Source organism: Schistocerca americana, unplaced genomic scaffold (assembly GCF_021461395.2).
Source record: "Schistocerca americana isolate TAMUIC-IGC-003095 unplaced genomic scaffold, iqSchAmer2.1 HiC_scaffold_394, whole genome shotgun sequence".
NCBI classification, from domain to species: domain Eukaryota; kingdom Metazoa; phylum Arthropoda; class Insecta; order Orthoptera; family Acrididae; genus Schistocerca; species Schistocerca americana.
In genome coordinates this window covers 37,622-51,730 of record NW_025726120.1, presented here as the reverse complement: position 1 = coordinate 51,730, position 14,109 = coordinate 37,622, and the positions used below count along the sequence as shown (strand labels likewise).

At 53.6% G+C, this 14,109-nt stretch overlaps 11 non-coding genes across 11 annotated transcripts; all 11 read left to right on the top strand.

Annotated features, from left to right (window-relative positions):
• Window positions 1–459: 459 nt before the first annotated feature.
• On the top strand, window positions 460–573 carry LOC124582100. The gene has a single exon (XR_006973707.1). It is a non-coding gene; the product is annotated as a 5S ribosomal RNA (ribosomal RNA).
• Window positions 574–1,708: 1,135 nt separating this feature from the next.
• LOC124582099 lies at window positions 1,709–1,822 on the top strand. The gene has a single exon (XR_006973706.1). It is a non-coding gene; the product is annotated as a 5S ribosomal RNA (ribosomal RNA).
• A 1,135-nt stretch (window positions 1,823–2,957) lies between these two features.
• On the top strand, window positions 2,958–3,076 carry LOC124582123. The gene has a single exon (XR_006973728.1). It is a non-coding gene; the product is annotated as a 5S ribosomal RNA (ribosomal RNA).
• Window positions 3,077–4,211: 1,135 nt separating this feature from the next.
• LOC124582122 lies at window positions 4,212–4,330 on the top strand. Its single transcript, XR_006973727.1, has one exon. It is a non-coding gene; the product is annotated as a 5S ribosomal RNA (ribosomal RNA).
• Window positions 4,331–5,462: 1,132 nt separating this feature from the next.
• On the top strand, window positions 5,463–5,581 carry LOC124582121. Its single transcript, XR_006973726.1, has one exon. It is a non-coding gene; the product is annotated as a 5S ribosomal RNA (ribosomal RNA).
• Window positions 5,582–6,716: 1,135 nt separating this feature from the next.
• LOC124582119 lies at window positions 6,717–6,835 on the top strand. The gene has a single exon (XR_006973724.1). It is a non-coding gene; the product is annotated as a 5S ribosomal RNA (ribosomal RNA).
• A 1,132-nt stretch (window positions 6,836–7,967) lies between these two features.
• LOC124582118 lies at window positions 7,968–8,086 on the top strand. Its single transcript, XR_006973723.1, has one exon. It is a non-coding gene; the product is annotated as a 5S ribosomal RNA (ribosomal RNA).
• A 1,133-nt stretch (window positions 8,087–9,219) lies between these two features.
• On the top strand, window positions 9,220–9,338 carry LOC124582116. The gene has a single exon (XR_006973722.1). It is a non-coding gene; the product is annotated as a 5S ribosomal RNA (ribosomal RNA).
• A 1,132-nt stretch (window positions 9,339–10,470) lies between these two features.
• Window positions 10,471–10,584, top strand: LOC124582098. Its single transcript, XR_006973705.1, has one exon. It is a non-coding gene; the product is annotated as a 5S ribosomal RNA (ribosomal RNA).
• A 1,135-nt stretch (window positions 10,585–11,719) lies between these two features.
• LOC124582115 lies at window positions 11,720–11,838 on the top strand. Its single transcript, XR_006973721.1, has one exon. It is a non-coding gene; the product is annotated as a 5S ribosomal RNA (ribosomal RNA).
• Window positions 11,839–12,970: 1,132 nt separating this feature from the next.
• On the top strand, window positions 12,971–13,084 carry LOC124582097. The gene has a single exon (XR_006973704.1). It is a non-coding gene; the product is annotated as a 5S ribosomal RNA (ribosomal RNA).
• Window positions 13,085–14,109: the final 1,025 nt, after the last annotated feature.

Here is a 14,109-nt window from a genome sequence, read left to right as displayed (position 1 = left end):
GCGAGCGGCAGTCGAGCAAAGTCGGGACAAGTCGGGACGGGGACAGGGATAGGAATGGTGCGAATGCACTGCGAACCACGCAGACACCTGGTGTGAGGCGAGGCGAGGAAGCCCACATCGCTACCAGTGGCGCCCTCCAGCACGACACTGCCACACCCCGCACAGGCCCTCCGCTGGACACCAGGGACAAGATGCGTCCTCCGCTAGTGTCGAAGGCTGCACGCGCCCAGCGAATGACAGGACGTGCAACGAGCAGCAGTGCATCTCTCACACGCGGCGGTGCGCCCGCTAATTCGGCCGTCGCTCCGCTGGGACACCGGGCGCGCCCCCCGCGCCGTCCTCGAGGAGCTGGCTGTTGCGGAAGAAAGTGCTTTCGTCAAATGCGGCGGAAAACTAACATTTTGTGTATTGGGAGAGAAGCCGAACGCGAATTCTGCCGTGCTCCTACATTAGATGAGTGCCAACGGCCATACCATGATGATTGCACCGGTTCTCGTCCGATCACCGAAGCATCATTGGGCCCGGTTAGTACTTGGATGGGTGACCGCCTGGGAAACCCGGGTGCTGTTGGCTCCCTTTTTTTTTTTTTTTGTTATTATGTCGCTACCCCTGGCAGCCCAATAAAAAAAAAAAAGGTGCTGTTGGCTCCCTTACATTTTCTCCTTTTTGCATCGCTACCCCTGCCAGCCCTCTTTTCATACTACCTTTCCGTTGTGACAAAGATGCTTCCTTCAGCAATTTAAACGTGCCAAGAAATCCTTGACAATAACGAAACACTACGAATCGACAGATGTGATCTGAAATAAGCCAGGGCCTCCTACTGTTTCGTAGCAGTGCAAAGTTCCAACAACAAAAAAATAATTGAAAATAAACGACTGTAATAAACATAAGATACGATATTAATGGCCGCAGCTCGAAGAAGAATGTGCCAAGGAAGATTTCCAAAGAGTCTCTGGAGATAACAAAACAGTACGAACCGACAGATACGTTCTGAAATACGTCAGGGCTTATTGTTTTGTTGCATTGTACGGCTGCAGATTTGTAAACAGAGATTTCTCTTTCGTCGCTAGAAGAGATGGATGCTTTGGCGACCCTCCTGTGTCCTGCGTCCCTGTTTTCGCACCTTTCCACGGCACAGCGCTGCCCTACCCGCCGCAAACGGCGTCTCGGACACGCCCGTTAGGCCCACGGCCGTCTCGCAGATGTTTGTCGTGCTTGTACTGTCATATGGGCCACGACCCGAGCGGCAGCGAGCGGCAGTCGAGCAAAGTCGGGACAAGTCGGGACGGGGACAGGGATAGGAATGGTGCGAATGCACTGCGAACCACGCAGACACCTGGTGTGAGGCGAGGCGAGGAAGCCCACATCGCTACCAGTGGCGCCCTCCAGCACGACACTGCCACACCCCGCACAGGCCCTCCGCTGGACACCAGGGACAAGATGCGTCCTCCGCTAGTGTCGAAGGCTGCACGCGCCCAGCGAATGACAGGACGTGCAACGAGCAGCAGTGCATCTCTCACACGCGGCGGTGCGCCCGCTAATTCGGCCGTCGCTCCGCTGGGACACCGGGCGCGCCCCCCGCGCCGTCCTCGAGGAGCTGGCTGTTGCGGAAGAAAGTGCTTTCGTCAAATGCGGCGGAAAACTAACATTTTGTGTATTGGGAGAGAAGCCGAACGCGAATTCTGCCGTGCTCCTACATTAGATGAGTGCCAACGGCCATACCATGATGATTGCACCGGTTCTCGTCCGATCACCGAAGCATCATTGGGCCCGGTTAGTACTTGGATGGGTGACCGCCTGGGAAACCCGGGTGCTGTTGGCTCCCTTTTTTTTTTTTTTTGTTATTATGTCGCTACCCCTGGCAGCCCAATAAAAAAAAAAAAGGTGCTGTTGGCTCCCTTACATTTTCTCCTTTTTGCATCGCTACCCCTGCCAGCCCTCTTTTCATACTACCTTTCCGTTGTGACAAAGATGCTTCCTTCAGCAATTTAAACGTGCCAAGAAATCCTTGACAATAACGAAACACTACGAATCGACAGATGTGATCTGAAATAAGCCAGGGCCTCCTACTGTTTCGTAGCAGTGCAAAGTTCCAACAACAAAAAAATAATTGAAAATAAACGACTGTAATAAACATAAGATACGATATTAATGGCCGCAGCTCGAAGAAGAATGTGCCAAGGAAGATTTCCAAAGAGTCTCTGGAGATAACAAAACAGTACGAACCGACAGATACGTTCTGAAATACGTCAGGGCTTATTGTTTTGTTGCATTGTACGGCTGCAGATTTGTAAACAGAGATTTCTCTTTCGTCGCTAGAAGAGATGGATGCTTTGGCGACCCTCCTGTGTCCTGCGTCCCTGTTTTCGCACCTTTCCACGGCACAGCGCTGCCCTACCCGCCGCAAACGGCGTCTCGGACACGCCCGTTAGGCCCACGGCCGTCTCGCAGATGTTTGTCGTGCTTGTACTGTCATATGGGCCACGACCCGAGCGGCAGCGAGCGGCAGTCGAGCAAAGTCGGGACAAGTCGGGACGGGGACAGGGATAGGAATGGTGCGAATGCACTGCGAACCACGCAGACACCTGGTGTGAGGCGAGGCGAGGAAGCCCACATCGCTACCAGTGGCGCCCTCCAGCACGACACTGCCACACCCCGCACAGGCCCTCCGCTGGACACCAGGGACAAGATGCGTCCTCCGCTAGTGTCGAAGGCTGCACGCGCCCAGCGAATGACAGGACGTGCAACGAGCAGCAGTGCATCTCTCACACGCGGCGGTGCGCCCGCTAATTCGGCCGTCGCTCCGCTGGGACACCGGGCGCGCCCCCCGCGCCGTCCTCGAGGAGCTGGCTGTTGCGGAAGAAAGTGCTTTCGTCAAATGCGGCGGAAAACTAACATTTTGTGTATTGGGAGAGAAGCCGAACGCGAATTCTGCCGTGCTCCTACATTAGATGAGTGCCAACGGCCATACCATGATGATTGCACCGGTTCTCGTCCGATCACCGAAGTTAAGCATCATTGGGCCCGGTTAGTACTTGGATGGGTGACCGCCTGGGAAACCCGGGTGCTGTTGGCTCCCTTTTCTTTTTTTTTTGTTATTATGTCGCTACCCCTGGCAGCCCAATAAAAAAAAAAAAGGTGCTGTTGGCTCCCTTACATTTTCTCCTTTTTGCATCGCTACCCCTGCCAGCCCTCTTTTCATACTACCTTTCCGTTGTGACAAAGATGCTTCCTTCAGCAATTTAAACGTGCCAAGAAATCCTTGACAATAACGAAACACTACGAATCGACAGATGTGATCTGAAATAAGCCAGGGCCTCCTACTGTTTCGTAGCAGTGCAAAGTTCCAACAACAAAAAAATAATTGAAAATAAACGACTGTAATAAACATAAGATACGATATTAATGGCCGCAGCTCGAAGAAGAATGTGCCAAGGAAGATTTCCAAAGAGTCTCTGGAGATAACAAAACAGTACGAACCGACAGATACGTTCTGAAATACGTCAGGGCTTATTGTTTTGTTGCATTGTACGGCTGCAGATTTGTAAACAGAGATTTCTCTTTCGTCGCTAGAAGAGATGGATGCTTTGGCGACCCTCCTGTGTCCTGCGTCCCTGTTTTCGCACCTTTCCACGGCACAGCGCTGCCCTACCCGCCGCAAACGGCGTCTCGGACACGCCCGTTAGGCCCACGGCCGTCTCGCAGATGTTTGTCGTGCTTGTACTGTCATATGGGCCACGACCCGAGCGGCAGCGAGCGGCAGTCGAGCAAAGTCGGGACAAGTCGGGACGGGGACAGGGATAGGAATGGTGCGAATGCACTGCGAACCACGCAGACACCTGGTGTGAGGCGAGGCGAGGAAGCCCACATCGCTACCAGTGGCGCCCTCCAGCACGACACTGCCACACCCCGCACAGGCCCTCCGCTGGACACCAGGGACAAGATGCGTCCTCCGCTAGTGTCGAAGGCTGCACGCGCCCAGCGAATGACAGGACGTGCAACGAGCAGCAGTGCATCTCTCACACGCGGCGGTGCGCCCGCTAATTCGGCCGTCGCTCCGCTGGGACACCGGGCGCGCCCCCCGCGCCGTCCTCGAGGAGCTGGCTGTTGCGGAAGAAAGTGCTTTCGTCAAATGCGGCGGAAAACTAACATTTTGTGTATTGGGAGAGAAGCCGAACGCGAATTCTGCCGTGCTCCTACATTAGATGAGTGCCAACGGCCATACCATGATGATTGCACCGGTTCTCGTCCGATCACCGAAGTTAAGCATCATTGGGCCCGGTTAGTACTTGGATGGGTGACCGCCTGGGAAACCCGGGTGCTGTTGGCTCCCTTTTTTTTTTTTTGTTATTATGTCGCTACCCCTGGCAGCCCAATAAAAAAAAAAAGGTGCTGTTGGCTCCCTTACATTTTCTCCTTTTTGCATCGCTACCCCTGCCAGCCCTCTTTTCATACTACCTTTCCGTTGTGACAAAGATGCTTCCTTCAGCAATTTAAACGTGCCAAGAAATCCTTGACAATAACGAAACACTACGAATCGACAGATGTGATCTGAAATAAGCCAGGGCCTCCTACTGTTTCGTAGCAGTGCAAAGTTCCAACAACAAAAAAATAATTGAAAATAAACGACTCTAATAAACATAAGATACGATATTAATGGCCGCAGCTCGAAGAAGAATGTGCCAAGGAAGATTTCCAAAGAGTCTCTGGAGATAACAAAACAGTACGAACCGACAGATACGTTCTGAAATACGTCAGGGCTTATTGTTTTGTTGCATTGTACGGCTGCAGATTTGTAAACAAAGATTTCTCTTTCGTCGCTAGAAGAGATGGATGCTTTGGCGACCCTCCTGTGTCCTGCGTCCCTGTTTTCGCACCTTTCCACGGCACGGCGCTGCCCTACCCGCCGCAAACGGCGTCTCGGACACGCCCGTTAGGCCCACGGCCGTCTCGCAGATGTTTGTCGTGCTTGTACTGTCATATGGGCCACGACCCGAGCGGCAACGAGCGGCAGTCGAGCAAAGTCGGGACAAGTCGGGACGGGGACAGGGATAGGAATGGTGCGAATGCACTGCGAACCACGCAGACACCTGGTGTGAGGCGAGGCGAGGAAGCCCACATCGCTACCAGTGGCGCCCTCCAGCACGACACTGCCACACCCCGCACAGGCCCTCCGCTGGACACCAGGGACAAGATGCGTCCTCCGCTAGTGTCGAAGGCTGCACGCGCCCAGCGAATGACAGGACGTGCAACGAGCAGCAGTGCATCTCTCACACGCGGCGGTGCGCCCGCTAATTCGGCCGTCGCTCCGCTGGGACACCGGGCGCGCCCCCCGCGCCGTCCTCGAGGAGCTGGCTGTCGCGGAAGAAAGTGCTTTCGTCAAATGCGGCGGAAAACTAACATTTTGTGTATTGGGAGAGAAGCCGAACGCGAATTCTGCCGTGCTCCTACATTAGATGAGTGCCAACGGCCATACCATGATGATTGCACCGGTTCTCGTCCGATCACCGAAGTTAAGCATCATTGGGCCCGGTTAGTACTTGGATGGGTGACCGCCTGGGAAACCCGGGTGCTGTTGGCTCCCTTTTCTTTTTTTTTTGTTATTATGTCGCTACCCCTGGCAGCCCAATAAAAAAAAAAAAGGTGCTGTTGGCTCCCTTACATTTTCTCCTTTTTGCATCGCTACCCCTGCCAGCCCTCTTTTCATACTACCTTTCCGTTGTGACAAAGATGCTTCCTTCAGCAATTTAAACGTGCCAAGAAATCCTTGACAATAACGAAACACTACGAATCGACAGATGTGATCTGAAATAAGCCAGGGCCTCCTACTGTTTCGTAGCAGTGCAAAGTTCCAACAACAAAAAAATAATTGAAAATAAACGACTGTAATAAACATAAGATACGATATTAATGGCCGCAGCTCGAAGAAGAATGTGCCAAGGAAGATTTCCAAAGAGTCTCTGGAGATAACAAAACAGTACGAACCGACAGATACGTTCTGAAATACGTCAGGGCTTATTGTTTTGTTGCATTGTACGGCTGCAGATTTGTAAACAGAGATTTCTCTTTCGTCGCTAGAAGAGATGGATGCTTTGGCGACCCTCCTGTGTCCTGCGTCCCTGTTTTCGCACCTTTCCACGGCACAGCGCTGCCCTACCCGCCGCAAACGGCGTCTCGGACACGCCCGTTAGGCCCACGGCCGTCTCGCAGATGTTTGTCGTGCTTGTACTGTCATATGGGCCACGACCCGAGCGGCAGCGAGCGGCAGTCGAGCAAAGTCGGGACAAGTCGGGACGGGGACAGGGATAGGAATGGTGCGAATGCACTGCGAACCACGCAGACACCTGGTGTGAGGCGAGGCGAGGAAGCCCACATCGCTACCAGTGGCGCCCTCCAGCACGACACTGCCACACCCCGCACAGGCCCTCCGCTGGACACCAGGGACAAGATGCGTCCTCCGCTAGTGTCGAAGGCTGCACGCGCCCAGCGAATGACAGGACGTGCAACGAGCAGCAGTGCATCTCTCACACGCGGCGGTGCGCCCGCTAATTCGGCCGTCGCTCCGCTGGGACACCGGGCGCGCCCCCCGCGCCGTCCTCGAGGAGCTGGCTGTTGCGGAAGAAAGTGCTTTCGTCAAATGCGGCGGAAAACTAACATTTTGTGTATTGGGAGAGAAGCCGAACGCGAATTCTGCCGTGCTCCTACATTAGATGAGTGCCAACGGCCATACCATGATGATTGCACCGGTTCTCGTCCGATCACCGAAGTTAAGCATCATTGGGCCCGGTTAGTACTTGGATGGGTGACCGCCTGGGAAACCCGGGTGCTGTTGGCTCCCTTTTTTTTTTTTTGTTATTATGTCGCTACCCCTGGCAGCCCAATAAAAAAAAAAAGGTGCTGTTGGCTCCCTTACATTTTCTCCTTTTTGCATCGCTACCCCTGCCAGCCCTCTTTTCATACTACCTTTCCGTTGTGACAAAGATGCTTCCTTCAGCAATTTAAACGTGCCAAGAAATCCTTGACAATAACGAAACACTACGAATCGACAGATGTGATCTGAAATAAGCCAGGGCCTCCTACTGTTTCGTAGCAGTGCAAAGTTCCAACAACAAAAAAATAATTGAAAATAAACGACTCTAATAAACATAAGATACGATATTAATGGCCGCAGCTCGAAGAAGAATGTGCCAAGGAAGATTTCCAAAGAGTCTCTGGAGATAACAAAACAGTACGAACCGACAGATACGTTCTGAAATACGTCAGGGCTTATTGTTTTGTTGCATTGTACGGCTGCAGATTTGTAAACAAAGATTTCTCTTTCGTCGCTAGAAGAGATGGATGCTTTGGCGACCCTCCTGTGTCCTGCGTCCCTGTTTTCGCACCTTTCCACGGCACGGCGCTGCCCTACCCGCCGCAAACGGCGTCTCGGACACGCCCGTTAGGCCCACGGCCGTCTCGCAGATGTTTGTCGTGCTTGTACTGTCATATGGGCCACGACCCGAGCGGCAACGAGCGGCAGTCGAGCAAAGTCGGGACAAGTCGGGACGGGGACAGGGATAGGAATGGTGCGAATGCACTGCGAACCACGCAGACACCTGGTGTGAGGCGAGGCGAGGAAGCCCACATCGCTACCAGTGGCGCCCTCCAGCACGACACTGCCACACCCCGCACAGGCCCTCCGCTGGACACCAGGGACAAGATGCGTCCTCCGCTAGTGTCGAAGGCTGCACGCGCCCAGCGAATGACAGGACGTGCAACGAGCAGCAGTGCATCTCTCACACGCGGCGGTGCGCCCGCTAATTCGGCCGTCGCTCCGCTGGGACACCGGGCGCGCCCCCCGCGCCGTCCTCGAGGAGCTGGCTGTCGCGGAAGAAAGTGCTTTCGTCAAATGCGGCGGAAAACTAACATTTTGTGTATTGGGAGAGAAGCCGAACGCGAATTCTGCCGTGCTCCTACATTAGATGAGTGCCAACGGCCATACCATGATGATTGCACCGGTTCTCGTCCGATCACCGAAGTTAAGCATCATTGGGCCCGGTTAGTACTTGGATGGGTGACCGCCTGGGAAACCCGGGTGCTGTTGGCTCCCTTTTTTTTTTTTTGTTATTATGTCGCTACCCCTGGCAGCCCAATAAAAAAAAAAAAGGTGCTGTTGGCTCCCTTACATTTTCTCCTTTTTGCATCGCTACCCCTGCCAGCCCTCTTTTCATACTACCTTTCCGTTGTGACAAAGATGCTTCCTTCAGCAATTTAAACGTGCCAAGAAATCCTTGACAATAACGAAACACTACGAATCGACAGATGTGATCTGAAATAAGCCAGGGCCTCCTACTGTTTCGTAGCAGTGCAAAGTTCCAACAACAAAAAAATAATTGAAAATAAACGACTGTAATAAACATAAGATACGATATTAATGGCCGCAGCTCGAAGAAGAATGTGCCAAGGAAGATTTCCAAAGAGTCTCTGGAGATAACAAAACAGTACGAACCGACAGATACGTTCTGAAATACGTCAGGGCTTATTGTTTTGTTGCATTGTACGGCTGCAGATTTGTAAACAGAGATTTCTCTTTCGTCGCTAGAAGAGATGGATGCTTTGGCGACCCTCCTGTGTCCTGCGTCCCTGTTTTCGCACCTTTCCACGGCACAGCGCTGCCCTACCCGCCGCAAACGGCGTCTCGGACACGCCCGTTAGGCCCACGGCCGTCTCGCAGATGTTTGTCGTGCTTGTACTGTCATATGGGCCACGACCCGAGCGGCAGCGAGCGGCAGTCGAGCAAAGTCGGGACAAGTCGGGACGGGGACAGGGATAGGAATGGTGCGAATGCACTGCGAACCACGCAGACACCTGGTGTGAGGCGAGGCGAGGAAGCCCACATCGCTACCAGTGGCGCCCTCCAGCACGACACTGCCACACCCCGCACAGGCCCTCCGCTGGACACCAGGGACAAGATGCGTCCTCCGCTAGTGTCGAAGGCTGCACGCGCCCAGCGAATGACAGGACGTGCAACGAGCAGCAGTGCATCTCTCACACGCGGCGGTGCGCCCGCTAATTCGGCCGTCGCTCCGCTGGGACACCGGGCGCGCCCCCCGCGCCGTCCTCGAGGAGCTGGCTGTTGCGGAAGAAAGTGCTTTCGTCAAATGCGGCGGAAAACTAACATTTTGTGTATTGGGAGAGAAGCCGAATGCGAATTCTGCCGTGCTCCTACATTAGATGAGTGCCAACGGCCATACCATGATGATTGCACCGGTTCTCGTCCGATCACCGAAGTTAAGCATCATTGGGCCCGGTTAGTACTTGGATGGGTGACCGCCTGGGAAACCCGGGTGCTGTTGGCTCCCTTTTTTTTTTTTTGTTATTATGTCGCTACCCCTGGCAGCCCAATAAAAAAAAAAAGGTGCTGTTGGCTCCCTTACATTTTCTCCTTTTTGCATCGCTACCCCTGCCAGCCCTCTTTTCATACTACCTTTCCGTTGTGACAAAGATGCTTCCTTCAGCAATTTAAACGTGCCAAGAAATCCTTGACAATAACGAAACACTACGAATCGACAGATGTGATCTGAAATAAGCCAGGGCCTCCTACTGTTTCGTAGCAGTGCAAAGTTCCAACAACAAAAAAATAATTGAAAATAAACGACTGTAATAAACATAAGATACGATATTAATGGCCGCAGCTCGAAGAAGAATGTGCCAAGGAAGATTTCCAAAGAGTCTCTGGAGATAACAAAACAGTACGAACCGACAGATACGTTCTGAAATACGTCAGGGCTTATTGTTTTGTTGCATTGTACGGCTGCAGATTTGTAAACAAAGATTTCTCTTTCGTCGCTAGAAGAGATGGATGCTTTGGCGACCCTCCTGTGTCCTGCGTCCCTGTTTTCGCACCTTTCCACGGCACGGCGCTGCCCTACCCGCCGCAAACGGCGTCTCGGACACGCCCGTTAGGCCCACGGCCGTCTCGCAGATGTTTGTCGTGCTTGTACTGTCATATGGGCCACGACCCGAGCGGCAGCGAGCGGCAGTCGAGCAAAGTCGGGACAAGTCGGGACGGGGACAGGGATAGGAATGGTGCGAATGCACTGCGAACCACGCAGACACCTGGTGTGAGGCGAGGCGAGGAAGCCCACATCGCTACCAGTGGCGCCCTCCAGCACGACACTGCCACACCCCGCACAGGCCCTCCGCTGGACACCAGGGACAAGATGCGTCCTCCGCTAGTGTCGAAGGCTGCACGCGCCCAGCGAATGACAGGACGTGCAACGAGCAGCAGTGCATCTCTCACACGCGGCGGTGCGCCCGCTAATTCGGCCGTCGCTCCGCTGGGACACCGGGCGCGCCCCCCGCGCCGTCCTCGAGGAGCTGGCTGTTGCGGAAGAAAGTGCTTTCGTCAAATGCGGCGGAAAACTAACATTTTGTGTATTGGGAGAGAAGCCGAACGCGAATTCTGCCGTGCTCCTACATTAGATGAGTGCCAACGGCCATACCATGATGATTGCACCGGTTCTCGTCCGATCACCGAAGCATCATTGGGCCCGGTTAGTACTTGGATGGGTGACCGCCTGGGAAACCCGGGTGCTGTTGGCTCCCTTTTTTTTTTTTTTTGTTATTATGTCGCTACCCCTGGCAGCCCAATAAAAAAAAAAAAGGTGCTGTTGGCTCCCTTACATTTTCTCCTTTTTGCATCGCTACCCCTGCCAGCCCTCTTTTCATACTACCTTTCCGTTGTGACAAAGATGCTTCCTTCAGCAATTTAAACGTGCCAAGAAATCCTTGACAATAACGAAACACTACGAATCGACAGATGTGATCTGAAATAAGCCAGGGCCTCCTACTGTTTCGTAGCAGTGCAAAGTTCCAACAACAAAAAAATAATTGAAAATAAACGACTGTAATAAACATAAGATACGATATTAATGGCCGCAGCTCGAAGAAGAATGTGCCAAGGAAGATTTCCAAAGAGTCTCTGGAGATAACAAAACAGTACGAACCGACAGATACGTTCTGAAATACGTCAGGGCTTATTGTTTTGTTGCATTGTACGGCTGCAGATTTGTAAACAGAGATTTCTCTTTCGTCGCTAGAAGAGATGGATGCTTTGGCGACCCTCCTGTGTCCTGCGTCCCTGTTTTCGCACCTTTCCACGGCACAGCGCTGCCCTACCCGCCGCAAACGGCGTCTCGGACACGCCCGTTAGGCCCACGGCCGTCTCGCAGATGTTTGTCGTGCTTGTACTGTCATATGGGCCACGACCCGAGCGGCAGCGAGCGGCAGTCGAGCAAAGTCGGGACAAGTCGGGACGGGGACAGGGATAGGAATGGTGCGAATGCACTGCGAACCACGCAGACACCTGGTGTGAGGCGAGGCGAGGAAGCCCACATCGCTACCAGTGGCGCCCTCCAGCACGACACTGCCACACCCCGCACAGGCCCTCCGCTGGACACCAGGGACAAGATGCGTCCTCCGCTAGTGTCGAAGGCTGCACGCGCCCAGCGAATGACAGGACGTGCAACGAGCAGCAGTGCATCTCTCACACGCGGCGGTGCGCCCGCTAATTCGGCCGTCGCTCCGCTGGGACACCGGGCGCGCCCCCCGCGCCGTCCTCGAGGAGCTGGCTGTTGCGGAAGAAAGTGCTTTCGTCAAATGCGGCGGAAAACTAACATTTTGTGTATTGGGAGAGAAGCCGAATGCGAATTCTGCCGTGCTCCTACATTAGATGAGTGCCAACGGCCATACCATGATGATTGCACCGGTTCTCGTCCGATCACCGAAGTTAAGCATCATTGGGCCCGGTTAGTACTTGGATGGGTGACCGCCTGGGAAACCCGGGTGCTGTTGGCTCCCTTTTTTTTTTTTTGTTATTATGTCGCTACCCCTGGCAGCCCAATAAAAAAAAAAAGGTGCTGTTGGCTCCCTTACATTTTCTCCTTTTTGCATCGCTACCCCTGCCAGCCCTCTTTTCATACTACCTTTCCGTTGTGACAAAGATGCTTCCTTCAGCAATTTAAACGTGCCAAGAAATCCTTGACAATAACGAAACACTACGAATCGACAGATGTGATCTGAAATAAGCCAGGGCCTCCTACTGTTTCGTAGCAGTGCAAAGTTCCAACAACAAAAAAATAATTGAAAATAAACGACTGTAATAAACATAAGATACGATATTAATGGCCGCAGCTCGAAGAAGAATGTGCCAAGGAAGATTTCCAAAGAGTCTCTGGAGATAACAAAACAGTACGAACCGACAGATACGTTCTGAAATACGTCAGGGCTTATTGTTTTGTTGCATTGTACGGCTGCAGATTTGTAAACAAAGATTTCTCTTTCGTCGCTAGAAGAGATGGATGCTTTGGCGACCCTCCTGTGTCCTGCGTCCCTGTTTTCGCACCTTTCCACGGCACGGCGCTGCCCTACCCGCCGCAAACGGCGTCTCGGACACGCCCGTTAGGCCCACGGCCGTCTCGCAGATGTTTGTCGTGCTTGTACTGTCATATGGGCCACGACCCGAGCGGCAGCGAGCGGCAGTCGAGCAAAGTCGGGACAAGTCGGGACGGGGACAGGGATAGGAATGGTGCGAATGCACTGCGAACCACGCAGACACCTGGTGTGAGGCGAGGCGAGGAAGCCCACATCGCTACCAGTGGCGCCCTCCAGCACGACACTGCCACACCCCGCACAGGCCCTCCGCTGGACACCAGGGACAAGATGCGTCCTCCGCTAGTGTCGAAGGCTGCACGCGCCCAGCGAATGACAGGACGTGCAACGAGCAGCAGTGCATCTCTCACACGCGGCGGTGCGCCCGCTAATTCGGCCGTCGCTCCGCTGGGACACCGGGCGCGCCCCCCGCGCCGTCCTCGAGGAGCTGGCTGTTGCGGAAGAAAGTGCTTTCGTCAAATGCGGCGGAAAACTAACATTTTGTGTATTGGGAGAGAAGCCGAACGCGAATTCTGCCGTGCTCCTACATTAGATGAGTGCCAACGGCCATACCATGATGATTGCACCGGTTCTCGTCCGATCACCGAAGCATCATTGGGCCCGGTTAGTACTTGGATGGGTGACCGCCTGGGAAACCCGGGTGCTGTTGGCTCCCTTTTTTTTTTTTTTTGTTATTATGTCGCTACCCCTGGCAGCCCAATAAAAAAAAAAAAGGTGCTGTTGGCTCCCTTACATTTTCTCCTTTTTGCATCGCTACCCCTGCCAGCCCTCTTTTCATACTACCTTTCCGTTGTGACAAAGATGCTTCCTTCAGCAATTTAAACGTGCCAAGAAATCCTTGACAATAACGAAACACTACGAATCGACAGATGTGATCTGAAATAAGCCAGGGCCTCCTACTGTTTCGTAGCAGTGCAAAGTTCCAACAACAAAAAAATAATTGAAAATAAACGACTGTAATAAACATAAGATACGATATTAATGGCCGCAGCTCGAAGAAGAATGTGCCAAGGAAGATTTCCAAAGAGTCTCTGGAGATAACAAAACAGTACGAACCGACAGATACGTTCTGAAATACGTCAGGGCTTATTGTTTTGTTGCATTGTACGGCTGCAGATTTGTAAACAGAGATTTCTCTTTCGTCGCTAGAAGAGATGGATGCTTTGGCGACCCTCCTGTGTCCTGCGTCCCTGTTTTCGCACCTTTCCACGGCACAGCGCTGCCCTACCCGCCGCAAACGGCGTCTCGGACACGCCCGTTAGGCCCACGGCCGTCTCGCAGATGTTTGTCGTGCTTGTACTGTCATATGGGCCACGACCCGAGCGGCAGCGAGCGGCAGTCGAGCAAAGTCGGGACAAGTCGGGACGGGGACAGGGATAGGAATGGTGCGAATGCACTGCGAACCACGCAGACACCTGGTGTGAGGCGAGGCGAGGAAGCCCACATCGCTACCAGTGGCGCCCTCCAGCACGACACTGCCACACCCCGCACAGGCCCTCCGCTGGACACCAGGGACAAGATGCGTCCTCCGCTAGTGTCGAAGGCTGCACGCGCCCAGCGAATGACAGGACGTGCAACGAGCAGCAGTGCATCTCTCACACGCGGCGGTGCGCCCGCTAATTCGGCCGTCGCTCCGCTGGGACACCGGGCGCGCCCCCCGCGCCGTCCTCGAGGAGC